The 23,208-nt window shown below is 37.0% G+C and overlaps 1 protein-coding gene across 4 annotated transcripts in view; it reads right to left on the bottom strand.

Annotated features, from left to right (window-relative positions):
• ATP8A2 (ATPase phospholipid transporting 8A2) overlaps window positions 1-23,208 on the bottom strand; it is a 769,397-nt gene that overhangs the window by 117,157 nt on the left and 629,032 nt on the right. The window lies entirely within an intron of this gene.

Here is a 23,208-nt window from a genome sequence, read left to right as displayed (position 1 = left end):
TGAGTTCAGTGCCTCACCATGTCACATACTATTAGGACAAAGCCCTTTGTGAAATTAGGCCTTTATTTGAATTTATGACACTATATATAAGGAAATTCAATAATAATTGTAAAGTACTTTGTGTAGTACCTGGCACATACTGCTATTTAAATGTTATATATCTCATTATTTTTTATTGTTAGGAAGCTATTCCTTAATATGTGGGTGATTTTAGATAAATCATGTCACTTTTCAGGTTTCTCACTCATAAAATGGAAACATACATCAGTGGCCCCAATCTCTTTGAGTATGAGGAGCTCTCTTTTTTAAGTCTAAAAAAAAATCTGTCATGCTATTAATACCTGTTGATTGAGAAAAATACATAACGACAAAATGATGATTCTTGGTATGTGTAGATTTGGAAACTTGTTTAAATAACTTTATGTCCTCCCTCCAATTCCACTGAAATTTTTGTTTGACAAGGAATCACTAGAGTAAGTAATCTTTGAAGTCTTAGCTCTAAATCTTATGATCAAATTCCCATTTTCACTGGTTGTATCAGACAACTACCAATTGGCAAGAGATGACCAACAGATGGACTGAATGCTGTACTGCTATCTTTATAATGGTAAGAGAATAGAAGGCAGGTTCCTAGTATGTTTGATGGCTCCCATGTTGAGTTTCTAGAGAGATGAAAATTGCACAAGAAAAACAGTCATAGGTGTCTTGTGATCTGGTGTAGGAATACCACCTTGATGAAATCACAGATCCAGGGAATTATTAGGACTGATTCCTAGGCTCAGTGATAGCACTGCAAGCTTGTTAAAAACCAGTTTTTAAACTTAAGTACTATTTTGCTTTTAGCAATATTAACTAAGGAAAAGAAAGTCTAACAATAAAAACATTTTCAGCTGGAAATCTAAGTCAAATGTGAAGAGATTAAAATAATTTTTTGAAAAAGACAAGAGATATTTCATAATCCACCACCTGACAGAGAACACGTGGCATATCACACAATGGAAGGAGTTCTCTATCCTTGCAGACCTTTATTTTTCCAAAGCTCTGTTGAGTTGTAAAAATTCATTCCAGGTTGCAACTTGGCAAACTAAATCTTAACCTGGGAGCAATAGTTTAAAACAAATTTTCATAACATCTGTTGTGTCATTTTTAAGTGATACCTTCTGTTGCCATAGAATTCAAACATAGCTTTGTTTTTGAAAGTGAAATTTCTTAAGCTTCCCTTCCAATTGTATGGGATATTCATTTTTGGCAATAAAAAAGGCTCCCATTAGGGACAATGGATCCAAATGTCTAAGTATTCCTACCTCACAGATCTATGTTCAATTCCAGTCTATTCCATAAAGACAAAATGAATTCTGAAAAGTATAATTTCACTCCCCATAATGAGTTTCCCACAAAGTGTTATAAATAAGGGAAGTTCCTCCTCAGGAAAAGCCCAACATGAATCAGAGTTACAGATAGTTATAGCAGAAATGTTTAGCTAAAGAGAGGATGGTGGTTTGCCAAAATGTCTCTGCTGTTCATGTTTTTCACTAGCATAAAATCTTAGTTAAAAAGAAATGCAGAAATTATGATAGTAGCTTCTTGGAAAGAATGTTTCATATACATTCCTAAACACACTCTAAAATAATAATTTATAGTTCTATGTAAGTGAAGAACACTTTAATGATCTACCATGGACACCTTAAGATATTTTTCTATTCCTGGTGATCTATTTGTACTGATCCATATTTATTCTCTCCCCAAAATGGCCCTTTTGACTAATGACAATTTCTTGAAAGATGCTTGGCCAATGTTAGGTGTGGGGTCCCTCGTCATTGAGTAGAATGAAGACAAGTAAAACACCTTCTCACTACTATCATGCTTTCGCTAACCTAGGGATATTCATGTGTTTTAAAGTCACACAATTGCAATCTTAATAACATAGAAGGCAAATGATAATTTAATAACATAAATAATCTAGAGTAAGAGGGGGCATGAGGTTTTTTTTTTTAAGTTGTTTATAGTCATGACTCCATTTTTTACACCCACTTTTGGCTTTTTTCTCTCATCAATGTTTTACAATCTGATTTGCTTCTCTATTCAATCTATAGACTGTTCAATGAAAGGTAGTCTGTAATCTCATATGCACCAAATTTGATATACCCTTTTCAATCCTTATTTTCCTTGATCTGTCTGTAGCAATTAACATAATTTTATCATCCCTTTCTTCTGTAGGATCTTTTCCCTTCCCAATTCCCTTTGAATTTGGAAAATTCATAGACACCATATCCTTTACCTTTTGGTTTTCCACTTCTCTCTTCAACAACTATTTTTCTCTGTCTTATTATTTCCTTATTTTTTCCTGATCATTTAAAATGGGGGTTTCACGAGGAACCATTTAAAAAAGGGACTTCATGAGGAATTATCTTTGGCTTTTTGTTCATTCCTTAGGCCATCGTTCTTTGAAATTTCATTTACTTCTACAATTTCAACTAATGCTGCTCTACAGATGATTCTCGAATATCTTTTCCTAGTCCTTACACCTCTCTTCCAAGCTCCAACTCTACATCTCTTACTGCTAATAGGGCATCTCTAACTTGAAGAGTTATTTTCTTATTTCAACATTCTTATTTCTTCTTTCTTATTCTTATTTCAACAAAATGTTTTAAATCAAGTCTATTTTTTTTTCACTGAGACTTCTTCCTCCCTTTGTTACAATATTTGTTACAACAGCAACATTTTTTTTTTCCATCTCTTTTACTATGTTTGAGACCCTAGTGTTATCTTGAGGCCCTCATATCTCACATCCGTGGAGTTATCAAAGTTTGTTGGGTTTTTTCCCCTGTCTCTCCAATACCTCTAATAGTTATCTTCTAAAATTGATACAACTAAGAGCATACTGAAATCTTGCTATTGTGTACCGGTCCACTTAAATTCTTTTGTTCAGAGTTTACATATATTTGTATCTACCATCTTTTTTTCCCCCCCTGGACTGCTGGATTCCTTTAGGATGTCATCAACCAGTAATTCTTTAAGATGATTTCTGAGATATTTCATACATAAAAAATTCTTCTCAACTATTTTCAAGCTGATTAGAAATTATTAAAGAATAGTTCATGAGGCTCCTCAGGCACATCCTTCTCAACCTATGAGAATACACTTATTCTTTTTCTCAAATTTTATCTCAGCCAATCCCTCTATTCTGGCTTTCTACAAAGCCCTTGGATGGCTCCTCTTTATGAACTCAATGAATTTCAAACGTTTCATCATGGTATTCAATATCTCCACAATGTGATACAAAAATATCTTTCTACATTCATCCCTTTGACAGTTTATATTATTGTTACACTGAACTATTCATTATCCTCACCTAGTCCATGCTGTCCCTTCTTTATGACTTCTTCCCTATGTTCAGAATGCACGATCTTACATTTTACCTTACTCCAACATCACTTTTCCAAGAAAATCTCCTCCCAGTTGATCTTGACCTTTCTCATATTAGACTTAACATGGACCTCTTAACACAGATTGTCTTTATATCTGATAAGCATGCCATTTGTGTCTTCATCCAAGACAAAGATAAAGAACTGAACAAAATTGGGACAAAGATTTTATTCAGTGCCATTTTACTATATAGATTTCCCATCAGGCTAATCTCTATCTATTAATCATTCCTCTTTGGCTCTGGTTTTTTAACCAATTTGAAGCCACACAACTATATTTATATATAATCTGTATTTCTCCACTTTGTTCAAAGAGATCATGAGATTTTGCTAAATATCCTGTTGAAATCCAGGTAAAATGGGTTCTTTTGTTCATTAATCTTGTAATTTGGTTTTTTAAAAAAGGCTAGTTTTGTGATTTGTTTTTGATTAACACACCAATTTCCTTAATTATTATCCATCCTATAGTTTGAAGAATCTACTTTTTTTCCTCTTTTGGAAAATTAAGACTTTCTCCCATCTTCAGTCCTCAAGTCAGTCAGTCAACAAGCATTTATTAAATACTTTGTGCTAGGAATTGTTTTAAGTTCTAAGGGTACAAAAATGAGTAAAAATAGTTCTATTCTCAAGAAGCTCATGATCTAATTGATGAGATAACACATGATTTGTTTCCTACTCTCCATAATTTTTTTTAAAGAATACAGATATGGGTGGCATTGTGGATGGAAGGCATTCATTTAGAATGAATCATCGATGAATAAACATTTATTAAGCACTTACTATATGCCAGGCACTGCACTAAGGAAAATCTGAGTTTAAATTTCTCCTCTGACACTTACCAGCAATGCCAACCAGGGCAAGGCACTTCTCCTTTTTTTAAGTCTCATTTTAATTTGTAAAATGAAGGGATTGGATTCAATGGCTTCTAAGGGACCCCAAAATACCAAATCTATGATGCTATCATCCTAAGACAGAGGATCATCAAGCAACAATCAAATCTACTTTTGGTAACCTGGGATCTGGGGCTTCAACTTCACGGGCTGGTTTTATGCCTCAGCCAACTAGCCACTTTCTTATCATCTTCACACAGATTTTGGCACTTTATTTTCTATTAACTATTTTTGTTGTATATTATCCAGAATGAAGATAATTCTCTGTAAGAGAAAAGTGCGCTCTCTCTCTCTCTCTCTCTCTCAATCTCTCTCTCTCCTCCTCCTCCCTCCCTCCTTCCTTCCCACTGTCTCTTTCTCTCTCTGTCTCTCTTCCTTCTTTGCACAGAGATTATTTTATATCCCACATAATAAATAGTCCTGTTGCTACTTTAATCTTCTTTTCCCCTAATATATTTAAAACAGTCTTTAACTTGTTTTATATTTTAGCATTGCTGGCATTAATTTTATAGACTTGACCTCCTCCTTTCTATTCATCTTGAGGCAAATAAGTAAAAGATGAACTGAAGTTGTAAATGTGGGTGACTAAGAGGATAATGGTAAATTTGACAGTAAAAGGAAGTGCAAAGTCCTTTTCCATCCTTCAAATCAAAACTTGAATACCAGCCTTATCCAGCTGCTCCAGTCAACATCCATTTATTGTTTCTATCCTATATGCCAGGCACTATGGCAAGTACTAGGGATACAAAGACAAAAATTAAAATTGTTCCTTGCTTTAGAGACAATCAACTGGCACTTTTAATTTACTGTTTTAAGCTGTGGAGGACTTGAGCTTTTGGGGGGCAAACACCATCTCATTTAGACTAGCATTTCCCTGACCAAGCCATGGTATTATGAACTTGGTAGACACCTGAAATTGATACACTGTTTTTGATGAAAATCTTAAGTGACTTACAAAGTGTGAACAGACTAAGTTGGTAGAAGTAGAATAATTCAATATCAACATTCAGATTCTAGACTTGTAAGCAGACTGTTGGTTTTGCTGCTCCCTCTAACAATGCAAAACAAAATTATTTGGATTGAATTTGAAGACTGAATGCATGGTAATTAAATAAGAAACTGATTTAAGGGCTATCCACAAGTATTGGATTATACCTTTAAATTAATTTTAAAAGAATAATTGTTTAGTTAAAAGCACAGAAACTTTAAACAAAAGAAATTAAAATACTAAATGAAAAAAAAAAGTTACCATTCAAGCCAAACAGGAACCATGGCTGAATGCTTTTCAATGGCATCAGGGTGAATTGAGGACAGAAGTTTTCCCTTAACTTTTAAAAAGCCTTTCCATTATAGGTCTTAGGTCATACTTTTAATATTGCTTTTATGTAGACCATATAAATATATTATACAGTCAACTAGTATATGAAAAGAGGCTCTGGGTTTGCCAGTTGGACAGATATTATTAAACTTACCCAAGCTGCTTTATTAGTATTTTTTTCCCTTGGAAAACTCAACTATATAAAGTATAACCACCAAGTCTATGTATGTAGACCATCTTCTTGTTGAACACAGGAATTTCCTGGCCTTTTCTCTTGGCAAGTTAGGTTAGTGCTTGGAAAAAGAGTTAGAATGGCAGTATTATTCCAATCTGCCCAGATTTCTCCACCAATGGCTCCTAAATTCTAATCAGCCAAGGCCAACCTACAGGAATAAATAGAATGCTTTCCACACTCATTTAAATTTGGACTATGCTGCCTTTTGTGATGCAGTCACTAAGCCTAGAAATGTTTTTCTCATAGACAACTAAACAGCTACCAGATGGCACCAGAGTAATCTGGGCTGGTTCCAAGTGAGTGGCCCAGGAGTGAGGCGACTCCAGGAGGTCTGATCCCCAGAGCTCTTCGTTTACCAGTAGTCAGTGTCCAACGTACAGGCCTGAAAGCGATTTCTTGTGGCTCTGCAAGGCGTCGGAGGCATTTCATGCCATTGGGTTAAATTTAGTGACCTGCCTTCAAAAGGCAGACCAGCCTGCAGATGTGACACACAAAAGTGGAAAGAGGGGCAGGAGAAGGAAGAGAACAGATACAAAAGGGAAAAACCACAAAGCAGGCTCAGTCCAACTAAAAGCTTTCCCCAAATGCCATGTTGACATTTACTACCTTACCTTCTAGAATGAATAAAAAAGGCAATTTGGATTCATTATGCAAACCCACAACAAATCTCCTTATCCTGCCTCCACCATCCTACCCCCTTTTGTTGTTGTTGTTGCGGTTAATAATAATTTGGAAAACTTTCTGGACATTCATGAGTAGTTGCAGATGTGTAAAGATGTGCCACAGACCACTTCATCAAGGGACTGACAGGCATGCGTGCCAGTTTTCTAAGTAGCAATATGGGCCTGCATCTGAAGCAAAGAGCCTCAAAACCATTTGTACAACTCTTAAACCAAGAGATAAAAGGCAGCATTTGCCAGCATCCTCGTCTAAGAGATCACACTTTTAATCCAGTCTTTATTTCCTTGTACTCCTTTTGTAGCTATTTGATTCAGAATTTCTCCTTGGGATTCCAAAAAAAGCAATTCCATTGGATTATCTCCCCTTTACAATAAATTATTTAAACACTGTCCCTGAACAGGTAATCAAGAATCCAGGCTTTTATATGTGAATAATTAATTATCTGGAGCAACACAGATAACCCAGATAAAGCCAATTTATAGACACATAAAATTCCAAAATCATTATGGTAAAATGATGTTTAACATAATTTTGTAGACTGCATAGAGGCCAGGGGGAAAAAGAGGTGATTCATGTATCCATAAAAGGCCTGTCTTGATCAAACTCCTCCCAGCATCTGATTGTGATTTCTAGTTCTAATGGGATACAAAGCAGTAGAATCTGTGAAGAGGAGGGGGGAAAAAAGATACAAATATTTAAAAAAGGGAGTTGGAAGGGAGTTAGAGATGGGCAGATCTTGAGTTTCTTATTGTTTAAAATATCTTTATTTGACTGTTGGGAAATTACTTTTTTGTTCTTGTGACCATAGAATAGTGGGAAAATGCCAAATGAGGAGTTGGAAGAGCTGGTTCTATTCCCACATCTAACACCAATTCATAGTGTCACCTTAGATAAGTTATTTTACTTTTCTGTGATTTAATTTGTCAAAGAAGAAATCTGGAATAAAAGGGATCCAAATTTCCCTCTGAAATGTGAGAGAAAAACTTGAGTCTAAAACCAGATCCTATTTAGTGAGGTTCAAGGATAACAAAGGCAGCTCAGATAATTAATTCTCAAAACAAATTTTTAGCTTTTATATTCACCCTAAACTTGCGATCCATTTGAAATACTGAGGGGATTTTATTTTAAGGAAATAGGAAAGGGAAAAACAATAGTAGAAATAAAGCATCTGCTAATTTGTATTTTGTTCAGCGGATCAATCAACAATCATCACCCATCAACAATCAACAAAAGTGTAAACAGCAATGACAGGACAAGGGGATAGGGAATTCAACAGTAGAGGAATTAGATAGCTAACTATAGAGTCACTATTGAAAATGGAAGAAAGTAAAATCAGTGCAGGAATGATAGCCTGGAGAGACCAGTAGAGATAAGTAAAGGAGAGACCAGAAGTCAAGGCCATGTGAAGCATCAGGAGAAATGCTTATGGCTAGATAAAATAATTTCAAAATTCTTGATTATGGGCCCAAGGAAATGCACATGCTGCTTAGGCTCATGCATCTGTCATGTCTGCTGCTATTGCAGTAGAAAGAAAAATTAAATGGCAGGGCAAGGAAAGAAGAGAAAGAATGGTAATCAAAATAGACTGGCAGAGCAGCCAGAGCATCATGGCAACAGGAGGATCCCTGAGGGAAAACCAAAACTTTATCCACGGGGAGAATAGACAAGCACAAGGAAAGATCCACTAGGCTAGTAAAAAAATTAGGAACTTAAGAAAATCAAGAATGTAGCAAGAAGGAGCAGTAACTATAGTTTCATTTCCTTAGACTTTCTTCCATCCACCTTCCAACAGCTTCTGAATCTCTTCACCATCATTCCTCATTTGTCTTGTCATCCACTTCAACTCCCCATAATACCAAGGGCCTTTCTGTCTTAGAACATCTTCCTCCTCTAGCTTTCTTCGCCCACTGATTGAGTTCCTTTTGGGATCTCCATTTTGGGAAGGGATCCTAGCTGACAATCCTTCATTTCCTTCTGGCTTTGCTTTTGACTTCTAAGGTTTTTAGCCCTGTGTCCCAAGGCATTCACACTTCCTGCCCTTTTCAGCATCCTTTCCCTTCCCACCCTCCTCCTGCCATTGAGCTAGCTGGTAGGACCAGAAAAATGATGAACTCTCTCTTGTTTTTAGAAAACTATTGGAAGAGTATAATGAGGGATGAGGAAATGACATCCATTTTGGTCATTTTCTTCTTTGGAAGGATTTGAAACCTCCTTCTACCCCAATGATCTTCCAATGATCATCTCTTGGTCTTTCCCAAGCTGCTACTCATCTGTGGCTCCTGGGCTCCCAGGCAGGATAAGTATCTACAGCTCTAGTAACTACCCTCCCATGTCAGGCCTTCTGATTCTAGAGGGCAACACTTTTTACACAGACGTGGAAGGTTAACCTTGGGAGAACCCTTTGACCTAATTAAGGCTTGTTTCTTCATTTTGCTCTTAGAATTTTCAAAGAAAGCAATGGGTATCGCACAGGCCAGGGATAGGAGTGACCTCCCATTAGCTTTGAGGGAAAGTCATTAGGAAGAAAAAAAAGAAATTAAACATATAATTTTGAGGAGGCAAATATCTATTTAGTCTTTCTCACAGTGATGTTCTGTCATGCTGAGGAATATTCTAAAGGTAGCAGCTCTAGTCTTTTCTACTAAAACTTTTATCCAAATAAGTACAGTGGTAAAACTATTCCCTCTCTCTCCCTTCCACAGCCCATCTTTTGCTAGACTGCTAATGAACAGTGAAATTCCCAAGAGGCAGTTAGGAAAGGGGAATAAGAGGAGAAGCAAGGGACCCAGATAATCCTCAAATGAATCAGTCTCTAAATATTTGGGAATTGGCTGCTGGAGTGGATGACTGACAGGAGAGAATGAAATTCTGAAGCTGCCTCCCTTCTCCAACTATCGTATAACAGATCCTATCAATCCCAGGGATTTGTATGAATGTGCAGAATCTCATTGCAGTACTGCCCCGAGGAAGAAGTGGGAAAAGAATGATTAAAATTCAAGTTGCCCTAGATTGCTAAAGCCAGCCAGAGGCTACTGACCCAGAGGCAGATATTGAAAGACAGCAGTGGTGAGCAAACCTTACAGTTGTTCTACCGCTAAAATCTCCCATTAGATGTTACAAGTTAGTAATATTGATGGCACATGCTGGGTAGGAAAGACAAAAGAAGAGATGCACCTTTCCTCCCTCCCCTACCCCCCCCCCAATATCTGAAAAATGGAAAGGGAGCAAAAGGGGAACGAGCTAGCTAGAAATGTAAGCAGCCTCTGCGTTCTGTCCTCTCAGCTCCTCCAAAGTTAAAAGCAATGCAGGTGCCCAAGTAATCAATCAAACCTCTCAATGGCTTGTAAATGTTATCTGGTGTGCTCTCTGGATACACACCTGCAGGTCCCACTGGGATTAATGGGACTTCCATACAGCCGCAGCTCGGTGAATCTCTTTTAATTTGAGGAACCTATATGAAAGCATTGTTCTCTAGTGGTTTAGAAATGCAGAGCAAGGTCAGCAGACCTGGATCTGGGTTCTACGGGACAGCCACCAGTCTGGCAGAGCCTCAATTGAACATCTGCTTGGCATTCTTACATGATCACCAATTAGCCCCAGGGGAAAATGGTAGCTAAGATGTGAGGTTGCAGGGATGCACAAGACCCGTCATGGCTCTCAAGTAAAGCAGGACAAGGCTTTTTCATTGTTATTTCCATCACTCAATCAAATACATTTCTTATACACTTGGCAGCCCGCTGCCCCCGAGGAGCTGGTAATCTAGTGAGGAGAGATGGGTATGCACCTAGGCACACACATGCAAACGGATACAAGATAACTGGGGGAAGGGAGCTGGGAGCACTAAGAATGGCTCCAGGTAGAAGTGGCTCTTGCTGAGTCTGGGGGCACTCGGGGTTCTGCCAGGGCTGAAGCCAGCAGGCACAAAGGCAAGGGGAGGAGAGACAATTGTCTTGTGTGGAACAATAAGAAGGCCTATCTGGTCGGATTATGGCATCCATGCAGGGGAGTAATGTGAGATAAGGTGAGTTAGGGTGAGTTAGAGTCAGATCTTGCAGCTCTTTAAATGACAAATCAGAATGTATATTTGATTCTGCAGGGAAGAGGAGGTCTTTTGGATTTTACTGAATAAGGGAGTGACATGGTCAGATCTGAACTTCAGGAAGACCACGCCGGCAGTTGCATGGAAGGCAGATTGGATAAGGGAAAGGATAGAAGCAGGGTGAAAGAGGAGGAAATCATTGCAATAGTCCAGGTGAAAGGTGACAAGGGACTTGCTCAGGGTCATTGTGCAATAGGGTCAAGCACTGGACATGGGCCCAGGCCTTTCTGACTCTGATTTCTTTATCTGATGCCAATGGCATCGTTATGCTAAATAAGCATCCTTTCTTGGGCCACTAACTGATCTATCTGTGCTTCAATCCTTTATTGAGAAATTCAGTTCAGTTTAAACCTTTATTAAATGCTCTCCAGAGGAGGATAGCTACTATAATGGATAGAATGTGAGACGTGGAGTCAGGAACACGGGAGTTCAAATCTTGCCTCATACCTTAATAGCTGTGAGACCTTGACCTTTTGAAATCTCACTTTCCTAATCTGGAAAATAAGAGCAGCTATCTTACATGGTGGTTGTGAGGATCAAGTGAGCTGAAGAGCTCTGCAAACCTTAAGGTATTCTGTAATTGCTAGTTATATGGTGATGAGGATGCAGCTGCCTTCCTTTCTGGCTAACCATAATACCATACACTTTTCTAGCCTTCAAGGAAACAAAAATGGAAGAAACAATCTTTGGCCTCAAGTAGCTTATAGTTTAATAGCAGAAAAAAACATTCATTTCTGAGCATTTTATTTCATTAGCAAAAGAACTTTTCATTCATGTCTTTTTTTTTTTAAAGTTTTGAAATATAGGCAAATGACTTCATGTCAGTATCAGTTTTAGAACGACAATCTAAAAGTGAAAGAGTTATACAAAAAGTGGACCCTCTGTCCTGACTAAATTATAGCTATCGTTACCTATGTACCATCCCCTGCAGTCTTAGCAGCCAATTTTTTTCCTAGCAAGATTTTTTTCTGTCAAAGAAAATCCAATATTACTTAGGTTAAAACCACCTGGTTTCTAGTTCTCTAACATAATTCCTTAAAATTGATGGAACAGGGTTGTCTCTCATTTCTGAATGATGTCATAGAATCTTAGAGTATAAAATAATCTGTGAGGTCATGTAGTTAAACCCTAATACTGTAGATTTAACCCAAGAAGTTTGAGGGTTTCCCTTAGGTTTTAACAATTTCTCTAGGTTGTTCTTCTTATCAAGTGTTCTCTAAGGCTTTACCAGCATTCTCTAAGATGGCTCTCCCTGGTAAATAGTGCATAAAAATGCACTAATAAAGAACAAACCTAAACTTATTTGACATGAAATACAGTTTGTTCAAGTATCACTGTTGGTTCTATGTGAAATGGTTTCATAACATTCTGCACTGTACTAACAGCTGTCTTTGGGAGCTGACTATTTGACTTTGCTAGTGAAACCATAGCAACACAAGCAAAACCAGTAAGCCAACATCAAAACTCTCTTTGGGCCAAGCAGATCCCTTGATTAAACCTGTTCCTCTTAATTCCAAGGTAGTGGGCCGTATTCTTCTCCATACTAGTCAATTAGATATAGCAAAGACTGTAAGCCCTACAGGTTCAGGAATCATGCTTTAGCCCTTCTTGCATCTCCAAATATTTTCCTCATTGACTGATTTACAGTACAACCACATTAAGATTTGTTGATTATAATAAAAATGGATGTCTGTAGAACTCTCCGATATGTGACTCATTCGAATTCAACATAATAAGAATGTACCAATTAAAAGGTTTTTAAAAATTTTCCTGCAAATATTAAAATGTGTATTACCTATTGTGAACTAATAATAGCATTTGAAAACTATAGTGGTTTTTTTGTTCATAGATGAATAAAAGCACCATACATCCCTATTATATTTTCAAACAATAATACTTGGGTTTTAAAAAATATACTATAAACATTATATTGGAGGATCGAATTTCATTTTCCCACAGTAACAGAATTTTAGAACTAGAAAAAAATCTTCAAAGACCACCTAGGCCAACTCTCTCAATTTATTGAAAAGGAAACTGAGGCCTTTGAAGGTTAAGTGATTTGCCCGAGGTCATATAATAAGAGGCCCGGCTAGGACTCAAATACAGACTTTCTGACTTCAAAAGTTGTTTTCTTTCCACCCTGGTATGGAAGATCTCAAATTGCTCTTGTAAAACTTCAAGTTTGTTATGAATTTTACTGTTGATCTAATGGCCCTTCTTAAAGTTAAATTAAGTCTCTCAGTTCTCAAAAATTTTATTACACTCACTTAACAGATAAAGAAAAGTTAATTTTTTAATATTAACTTTTAATTAATATTAAATTATTAATATTAATTAATAATTAATTACCTTCTCAGAGACTTACTTACACAACTACATTGGACATCAGAGATTCTCTCATCCGATGATTTTATGAAAAAAAGCTGAAGGCCAGAGATGGGAATGGCTTGCCGTGGCCATCAGCAAGTCTATAACAAAGATGACCAGAGCTCAGGTCATCCGGTCCTCAGATTAGTGCTCTTTACAAATCAATGCATCAGCTTCTTTATTGTTTTACTGCCAGGTCATAATTGCCTCTCAACCTAAACAGAACTATCACTTTTTTCCAACAGAAGTCCTCCTGAAATTAGGCAAAATCATGTCCTTGCTCCTAAATAATTACTACATATGACTGCCAGACTAACAATAAACAGGTAAGTGTGATCTTAACTAGACATGAGACTCTCATACTTGGAATGAAATGAATTGCCCTGAACTTATCCAACTCAACCTTTCCAAAAGTCCAAATTCCAAAGACGATAAATGAATACAATCAAGTTATGAACCCAGTGAGCTGAAATTTATTATGGAAATGCTGACGGTCTGTGGAATACAAAGATGCTGACATATTCATTTTAAGCCTCTGGCAACTCCCCCACCCCATCCCCTTTCCGAACTTGAGCTGTATTTGTAAAAATACCCAAGGAAATCAGGTAAGCCCAATGCTTTCCAATGATTAAGATCTCGCCTATGAAAAGGAGCCTCCAGTTTCCCTTGGTTTGGCACTTAGCAGCTCTTTTTCAGTCTTCTTAAAATGATAACTACATCTTTTCAGTAAATATGTTCATTATTGTTTCCTCTCCTGGCTGCAGAACTGTCTTGCCTGATATTTCTCAAAGAGAGCCAGGTTTTCTTGTCCATTGGCCCCTGCATTCCTGCCAAAGCCCTGCAGAAATCAGAGCTGCTGCAGCTGCCGGGGTTTATTTACACACATTCCTCCCACAAATTGAATTAATGAGCATAATTTAACTCAGGCGATGTCCTCCACAGCTCTTGTTTCTCTTTGCCCCATTCGATAGTTCTTTCTTCTTCCCTTCCTGTAACTACTCCTGAAGTCCTTCCAGGAGGAGGCTTGTGTAGCTCTGGTAGGAAAAGTCAAGGCTAGCAGTGGAGACTGGTAAATAAATACACCTCTAACTGAGCAACCAGAGGTAGAATTCTGGCCCACGCTTCTTTGGATCATCCACAGAACCACCTTAGAGTTCAATGGGACCTCAGAAGCCATCTTGTTCAACCTGTAATTGAATAGGAAATCCCAACCAATGCTTTAGACCTTCAGGGGAGGAGAACCCATTAGCTTCTGAAGCAATTCAAATTTATTAGGTTGCTCTATCAGCTCAAAGATATCGGATCCCACTGCCTTCTGGGGGAACCTATATCAGTTTGATTCTATGTACTCAGTATAACTTATAAAACTCCAGGGCAGAGCTAAGCCAGTTATAATTCCTGTTACTTCCCAATACAATCCAAGTCTCATCTACAAACCAGAATCTGAAATCATTCTGGGACACTTAATTTTTACACAAAAAGTAAAAATAACCTCCATGAATGGCTTCAGCAAGGTATGGCTGTTTGCAGGAGGTCTGTTTATTGCATTGGACATACCAATGAGGAATTTTCTGTATATTATGCCAAAGGTAGAGCACAAGAACATTTCTCTGAAGTCTGTACAAGGAAATCAACAGATCTTTTGTGTATTAACACATTACATAGCTTTGCTTGCAATCCGTGGCAAAAACCTTTATAAATTCAACTAAAGGAGAAAGAGAAGGGAAAAAATTAGAGAATGAAAAAACAAAAGGAAAGAAGGAAGAAGGTAAATTATCATCACTTTACAAACAAGTGTCATTGTACTAGATTTCATTCTTCCTGGATTTGAATACATGCAATGCCTCCAGCGATAAATACCCTTAACCTTGGACCTAAAAACTGTTTGCTCAAGCCCCTATTAACTTAATATTTGGCTGCTTCTATAGAGAATGCCTTTCATGTTGAATTATATGTGAAAGTGGGATTGGGGTGAGACTTTAAAGGGTAACTTTCATTTATCTTTTAAGTCCATTTCACTGAGGATCCAGTAAAAAAGAACAACATTTAATTTAATACCCAAACCACAAAGACGGCATATTCCTTTTGAAAAGTTTTGATTCCTGCTGCTGGAAGGAATCCTCTTCAGCTCAAAAACCTCTGGGCCACTCAGGGTGGATACGATCACATTTCCCATTTCTGGGTACAGAATTTATAACAATAAATACTCTCCTTTTGGGTGGAGAAAAAGTAACTTACTGCCAGGATGCCTGTATTGTACTGGTTATTTCATCACATTTTAAAAGTTCAGGCTTGTTTTTTTTTTTTTTCCTTTTTTTCCCACATTGGAAATAGCTGAATTTGAACTAAATAGGTAGCAGAGACAATGAAAATATCTGTCCTCCTAGGAAAAAGATTGTCTTTAAGCAGTTGTCTTCTACATCCTTACTCTGAGAAGTAATTTCTTGTTGAGAAGGATAATTTGTTTTGATTGCAGTAAATGATCTATTTAATTTGAATTGTAATCCACCTGTCACTTCACTCATGTGATGTACTATCTAGCATATAAGAATGCTAATTAGTCTTTGTCTTTTATTGTTTTGTTTTTTGCTTGATCAATACTGATAGATTGCCAAGACAATTATTCTTTCGGAAAAATATCAGAATGTGTTTTTAGAACATCAGAGAACTTCTCATTGAACATTATTTGTAGATTATCACCCTATGGATCAGTGACTGAATTTCCTTGAAGCACAAATTTTGGATAATTCCTGACATTTAATTCAAGATCAATCAACTAGTCCCCTGACATCTAATCAACTTCATTCCTTCGTACTCCTCATTTTAACTCCTGTATGCCAGCAAGTTCATTCTAAGTAGCTTGGTAAAGTGCACAGTACATGAGATTTGATCAGATCTACCTCTTCCCTGTGTGACACTGGTAAAGTTGGTGAATCTCTCTGGGACATAGTTTCCTTATCATAAAGTGAAGTGGCTCACTCTACACCTACTTCACTACCTCTAGATGACTGGTGTCCCTGCTCTAATTCAGCTTCCTCCATTCCAGAGACAGTTTTCCTCCCTCAATCGTGTCACCTCTCTCACTGAATAGATTTTAGGGGTCCCCTATTACTTCCAAAATCAAGTATAAAATACTCTGCTTGACATTCTAATTCCTTTCAAATTTGTCTTGTTTTCTTCTGCCTTCTTCTACTGGGAGGACTCTCACTGTCCAGCTATCTGGGCCGCTGGGTGCCTCTCACACGGGACAGTTTCTCTCCTGGTTTTTGGTCTTTGATGGCTCTGGTAGACCTTGAGAGATGGAATACTCACCCTTTTAATTTCTGAAGCCTGGCTTCCTTCGAGACTCAGTTCAGACTCACATTCTGACCCCCAACTTAACTCCCATCCCACCCCCAAATCTTCCCAACCCGAATCATCTATTGGAGATTACTTTCCATTTACATTACATGCGTATTTTATATTTGTGTGTCTTCCACATCCATAGTTGTTTACATGTCTCCTCATTAGACTGTGAGCTCAAGGGTAGAGACTGTTTTTACCTTTCTTGTGTACTCATTGCTTTGCACAGTGCCTAGCTTCTAGTTATGTGCTCAATAAATGCTTTTTTAACCTGATTTTAAAGATCCGACCAGCTCTAGGTCTGTAATTCTATCATCCTTCCTGACTTTCTGTCCACATATTGTTTGTTTCCACATCTATAAATCTACTCATGCTGTGAATCCTGCTTACACTGCTCTCTCATCTTTTCTCTACTAAGTGTTTTCTTTAAGAACTATGTACCGTCACATATTTCCAAGGTCATTGACCAAAAAAAAAAAAAAAGTTCCATATACACCAAAATATTTATAACAGTACTTTTTTGTTGCAGCAAAGAATTGTAAACAAAGTCGATACACATCTACTGGAATATGGCTAAATAATCATTGCACATGAATATAATGGGATATTTTTGTCCTCTACAAAATGGCAAACATGATGAATACAGAAAATTATGAAAAGATTTATATAAACTGATGGAAACTGAAGTAAACAGAGACAGGAAAATAATATACATGACTATTAATATTGTAAATGGAAAGAATAACCATCAACAGAAACTGAGGAATGAACAAAATAAAAACTGAATAAGGATAAAACAATAGAAAATGAGTATTATGGAATTTAAATGATTAATTCAATAAAGGATTTGAGAGAAATTGTGAAGGGGAAAAAATATCAGGTTGGACAGAGAAATAAGAGCTATGGAAAACATCACTGGGACTAAATCAGGCTAGTCTGCTATGGTAAATATAGTAGGTCCTTAATAAAGGCTCATCTATTCCCTCTTAAGATAAGTCACTTAAAAGTTATGAAACAGGAATATATTATTGAGAATACATCATACTTGTTTACTGAAGAACAGTATATATAAAGTGAAATATATTTTAAAAAAGAAATGTCAACAAGTGATTTGGAAGATTTAATTTTCTTGAAAGAGCTAGTCAATTGGGTTATTCAATGTCTCTTTCTATTTTTCAGTAATTAAAAAAAAAGAAACATTTCCAGAGTGCTTATAGGAAACTTCTCTTATTCCTGTTTTCTCCCTTAAATATTGATGGTCAAAATGGACTCCTCAATCCAGGAATAAGAAAATATTGGGTCCCCTTTGAAATTGGACAAAAGGAATTTTAAAGCAAATAAAAGTAAAAACTAGTTTATTGCTGTAGGTCCTAAATTGTGGCACCTTAACCTTGAAAGGTTTTAAGTGATGAAAATATAAAGAAAATTTAAGTCCAGGAGGAGCTCAGACACAGTTTTGAATAGTGAAGCTAAAATAGGCTACTAACAGGAAACTTGAATATTCAAAATAACATGCCACATTCAAAATAGCATGAGGTTGAGCTGTCACCTAGTCAGAGAGCAATTTCTTCTATTAGATTATTGGTGTCTCTCAAGAAAGCATTAAGAGAATGAGGGAGTGAAATTATAGAATATCTCTTTCTGAAGGATAAAAGTTGTATAGAAAATTTAAATAAGACTAATAATATGAGTAATATGCCAATATTTTTTGCTGAAGCTTTTATGGTCTCTGTCTCTCCTATATAATGATAATAATAAAAATAAAATCAATAATAATAATTTGCACTGACACAAGGACTAGACTTGGAGTGAGGAGGACAGGAGTTTAGGCCCTACCTCTCTCACAAATTAGCTGAGTGGCTATGGGCAAATCACTTCACTTTTCAGTTCACCAGATGGATTTAAGATTATGAATTACAGATGATTTGAAAATCTGCACTGGAGGAAGATATTTCTATATTAATTTTCTTATATGAGGAAAAAAACCTATAAATTGGGATGAAAAGCTTTTCATTTTTGGCCTCTCAATACCTCCTTCCCCAGGTCTTATTACATTCAGTAGACTTTTAATACTTAAACTCACCTCCAGTTTCCCTGGTGTCCCTTAAGGTTCAGTTTAAATGCTACCTTTTCAAGAGGCCTGCCTCCCCTCCCTTTTCTCCCCCATCCTATCTCCCTAATCCACCTAGCTGCTTATTTCTTTCCCTTTCAGACAACTAAGTTGCCTTTTTTTTTTTTTAACTCCTCATCAGTAAATAATTATTAAATTCCTTCTGGGTGCCATGACCAATACCAATCTGGGGGGAGGGTGTAAAAGCAAAAATGCTATGATCCCTACCCTTAAAGAGTTTACATTTGATTGGAAAAGACAATGTGCAAATATAAAAGTCTATACAAATAAGTAAAGGATAAATTAAAGAAAAGGTATCACTAGCAACTGGGTGTTTCAGGAAAGATCTCACACAGAAGATGACATTTGAGTCAAGTTCAAAGGTAGAACTAATTCTATTGGCCAATACAGAAACAAGCAAAACCCCATTATCAGCTTTTTACCTAGAATAGTCAGCAATATGGTGCCTCTAACTCTGCAAAGGAACACATTACAATCTGATTTCCAATAAAGAAAACACTTTAAAAGGTAAGTGTCTGTTCATGTTCTGGAGGGAGAAATAAGACAATCACAGTAAACAAAGTTGGTCTTCAGTGCCTATCAGTTCTCCGCAGGATGCCCACTCTGTTATTAAAATCTAATGAAAGATAAAGGACTGGACACTAATAATATATGCTTCACTGTGAGTTGTGAGGGTTACCCCTTAGAGATATATACACACCTCTTAGCTCTTGCAGAATAAAAGGATTTGTTTCTTGTTAAAGAAATTCTGAAAAGGAGTAAGTGGGAGTAGTCCTACAATCATAGCATCTTGTTGAAAGTGGCCTCAGGGACTAACAAGTCTGGCCCATATCTAAAGAAGAAACCTTTCTGCAACTCCTCCAATGAGTAATCATCCAGCATCTGCCTGAAGACTTCTAGGGAGGGGAAGCCTGCTACTTTTGGTGCAACTAATTACTTCTCTAAAGCAACTTTCCCCTCGAATCAAGCCTTTCTCCCAATTCCAATTCATTGCTTCTAATTCTATCCTCTGAGGCTAAACAGAAGAAGCCTAATTCACTGTAGCCCTTTGAATACCTAAAAACCCCCACCATATTCCCTGCAAATCTAGTTGCTGTTGCTGTTTCTCTCCTCTCATCCCCCATCCAGCCAAGGTTAAACATTCCCAATTTTCATCTGATATGAAACTTTAAAACCTCATGGTGATTACCAAAGTCCTCTGGAAAATGTCACCCCTACCTAACACAGTACTCTAGATGAGATCTGACCCAGGCAAAGTACAGCAGTACCACAGCAATACCATCACTTCTCTAGCCTGGACACAAAGTCTCTCTGAAAAAAGCTTTCTTGACTGCCACGTTACAGGATTGACTCATAATGAGCTTTTAGTCCTTTCAAATCCCCAGTCTTTTAAAGATGAGCCTACAAACCAAACTTCCCCCACCTTGTACTGGTGAAATTCATTTTATGAACCAGGACTTACGTTAATCCCTGATATTTTTTGGAGTCCATGGTCCTGAAACCAAAGCTTCTAGGTGCTTGCTCTTGTTGAAAGAATTTTCTAAAGAGCTTATTAGGTCTCATTTCTTAACCATGGAATGAAAGGCAGCAGTACCCTTTGTTTTGGGCATGTGAGGAGGGGAGTGGGGAAATAACAGAATCTGGGAGATGACAAGAACCAGGAGTCTAGTCCAATAAGACCTCAACAAAAAGCCCTTCTGTATCACAAGACATTCTGTACCCAAATCAACAGCGTCATTTTCTGAAGTTTCCTGCAGTAAGTTTAGAGACAAATTTTTAAATACAAACGCAGGCATTATTTTTCTAGAAAAAACTAACAATTCAATATCTGTTTTTTAAACTAAAATGGGCATAATACTTCAGCTATTGATTTTATGAGACTGTGGTAGAGACTGCTTTGCAAATGTTAAGGTTCATACAAATTCTTCTTGGGAAAAAAACCTTAATTTTAACAAATCAAGATACTTTTCTAATTATATAATGTTATGTTCAACATTAATAATTATTGTACATTATGAATTATCAGGCTTATTTTATCAATGATAGCTTGACTAGGTCTTTGTTAAAATTATTCTTTTTAGAGATTTCTTCTTCAGGATTAACAAGTTTATTTTTCTAAAATTCAATTATGATACCCAGATGAAGTATTCAAGTTTGACATTTACTTTTCTTTAGCTGGGAGAAGGATTCATTTAAAATAGTTACATGGTTTAAGAGATGGTATGAAAGAGTACTAATTTTTTCCTTCAAGTTTTAAATTTTTTTTATTAAATTTCCATGTTGCTGGCAGAAAATTCAAGAATTCAGAGCTGTTATGATAGAAGGGAAATGCCTGTGGTCAATCTTAAGAAGCAAAATGAAACATTCTTAATGTTATAACCAATGTTTCCCATTAACTGTGTACTCTTTCGACTATTAAATTGTTAAATTCCTTCCTTTTATATTTAATGGTTCCACCTGGCCTTCTCTATCAAATTAAAAGATTGTCTGATCTTCCCTGTATTACTACTCTACTCCCTTCCACCCCTCTTTCTACAGTACCCTTCATGGCACTGTGATTAGTTTATCTAACTTAGATGCATTAGTTTGTATGCCAGCTTTGTGTGTGTGTATATGTGTATGTCTGTGTCCACACTTGCACACACTCATAGACTCTAAACTTTCCAAACTTTGCATTACATCAGGCTATTATTTCCTTTCATTTATTAAATCTTGTGTTCTGACTGCCTTAGCATTCTTAGGCCACTTGTCTAGCTTGGCTTCTGGGCTATTTCCACAGTGATAGGGAATAATCCCCCTCCCCAATCTAGTTCATAAAGTAGCTTTCTTCTAAACTATTTCAGAAGTTCCTCATTGCCCAGAGTAATTATAGGCCAAGTGCCCACTCATTTTCCACCAGCCTCCATTTCTAGCTAGATCTGAAATTTTTACAGCTAACTCTGGCTACCCCAATTATACATTGTAGCTTGCTACTTTAAAGTGCACTCTGCCTTGTCATGTGTATCTTACTCTTGCTGAACCATTCCCTCTCTTTCTCAAGGAGTTCAGGATATATTTTACAGACTTGCTGTTCAGGAAGGCTTGGACCTCATCCTCAATTTTACTGACATCCCTTGGGGATCTTTTTAATTCCAAAGAACTCATCTCCACTCTACTTCAATATCTACAATAGTAATCACATATTGAACTTCACAATAATCCCATCTTATTGTCTTTAAAAAATTTATATCACCTCCATGATCTTGAACTCTGAATCCTCCCTCTTTGATCATTATCCCCCATTTTATCTAACCTCTCTTATTCTCACACATATACTCTCTCTGTCTCTCTCCTTCCCTCTTTTCCTCCTCTTCCTCCCTCCCTCTCTCCTCTCTGTCTGTTAATTCCTTCTCCCTCCCTTCTTCTCTCTCTTCCCCTCTCCTTCCTTTTCTCCCTCCTTCCCCCTCCCTTTTTCTCTCTCTTCCCCCTTCCCCCCAATCTCCTTGACAATCATAATCAATCTTGGATTGTTTTTATTCCTACTACTGGAGAATGTCTATCATCTTGATGACTGGGCCCACTATAAATATTACTTCATTTTTTCAGATTCCAAAGTTCTACAAAACAAAATGGCACAGTAGCTAAGTCTTGAAGACCCGAGTTCAAATGTGGCTGTACACACTTACTAGCTAGGTGATCCTGGGCAAGTCACGTAACCCTCTTTGCCTTAGTTTCTTCATCTGTAAAATGAGCTGGAGAAGGAAACGGCAAGCCACTGCCCAGAAAACCTTAATGGTCATGAGTGTTGGACATGACATTAAAAAAATGACAACAGCAGCATCTAAAACAAAACTCCTTTTCCCTCTCTGACCCTCACTAGTTATAACAGAATCACAGAACTTGAGAGTTGGGATGACCCTTAGCAGTCATCTGGTTTGCTTCATACATGAAAGACATCCCCACTATAACATATATAACAAGTCATCATACCCTGCTTCTGCTTTGAGACTTCCAGGGTAAGGGTAGAAAAGAAAGCAGCATCTCTTTTTAGATAGCTTTCTTTGTGAGGAAGTTTGATTCTTGGCTTATTTTTGTTTTTAATGATATTAAGCCTAAATTAGCTTTCTTGCAATTTCTACTTGCTGGTTCTTGGTTTTGTCCTTTTGAGTCAAAAGAAAAATAAAATCTAGTCCCTCCTCAGTTGACAGGCCTTCAAATATTTGAACACTCTTCCTGAATCTTGTCCAATCTAAACATGTCTAATTCCTTTAACTAATCCTTTGGTGTTGTGGAATCAAGGTTCTTTACCACCTTTGTTGCCATCCATTGGTCATTGTTCTATTTATCAATATCCTTCTTACACAGTGGCGTCTAGAAGTTAACACAATACTTCCAATGAGGTCTTATGAAGGCAGACTACATTGGAACCATCCCTTCTCTATTACTGGAATTAGCATTTTTTGTCTGCGACATCCCAATGCTGATCCAAATGACTTTATCTAAATTATTGATTAAAATGTTAAACAGAGCAAGTTCAAGCACAGAAACTTGGGCTATTCCCCTAGAAACCTCGCTATATTGTTGTCAAAGCTTTAGTAACTACTCTTTTGAGCTCAACTATCAAGCCAATAATGAATCCATCATTATATTTTTGTTCTATCTCTATCTTTCCATCTTCTATATGAGAACAATATGAGACATTTTATAGAAAGCATTGCTAAAATCTAGGTAAATTTGTATC

The sequence above is a fragment of the Antechinus flavipes genome, chromosome 3, assembly GCF_016432865.1.
Source record: "Antechinus flavipes isolate AdamAnt ecotype Samford, QLD, Australia chromosome 3, AdamAnt_v2, whole genome shotgun sequence".
NCBI lineage: Eukaryota > Metazoa > Chordata > Mammalia > Dasyuromorphia > Dasyuridae > Antechinus > Antechinus flavipes.
This window is presented reverse-complemented; position numbering and strand designations above follow the sequence as displayed.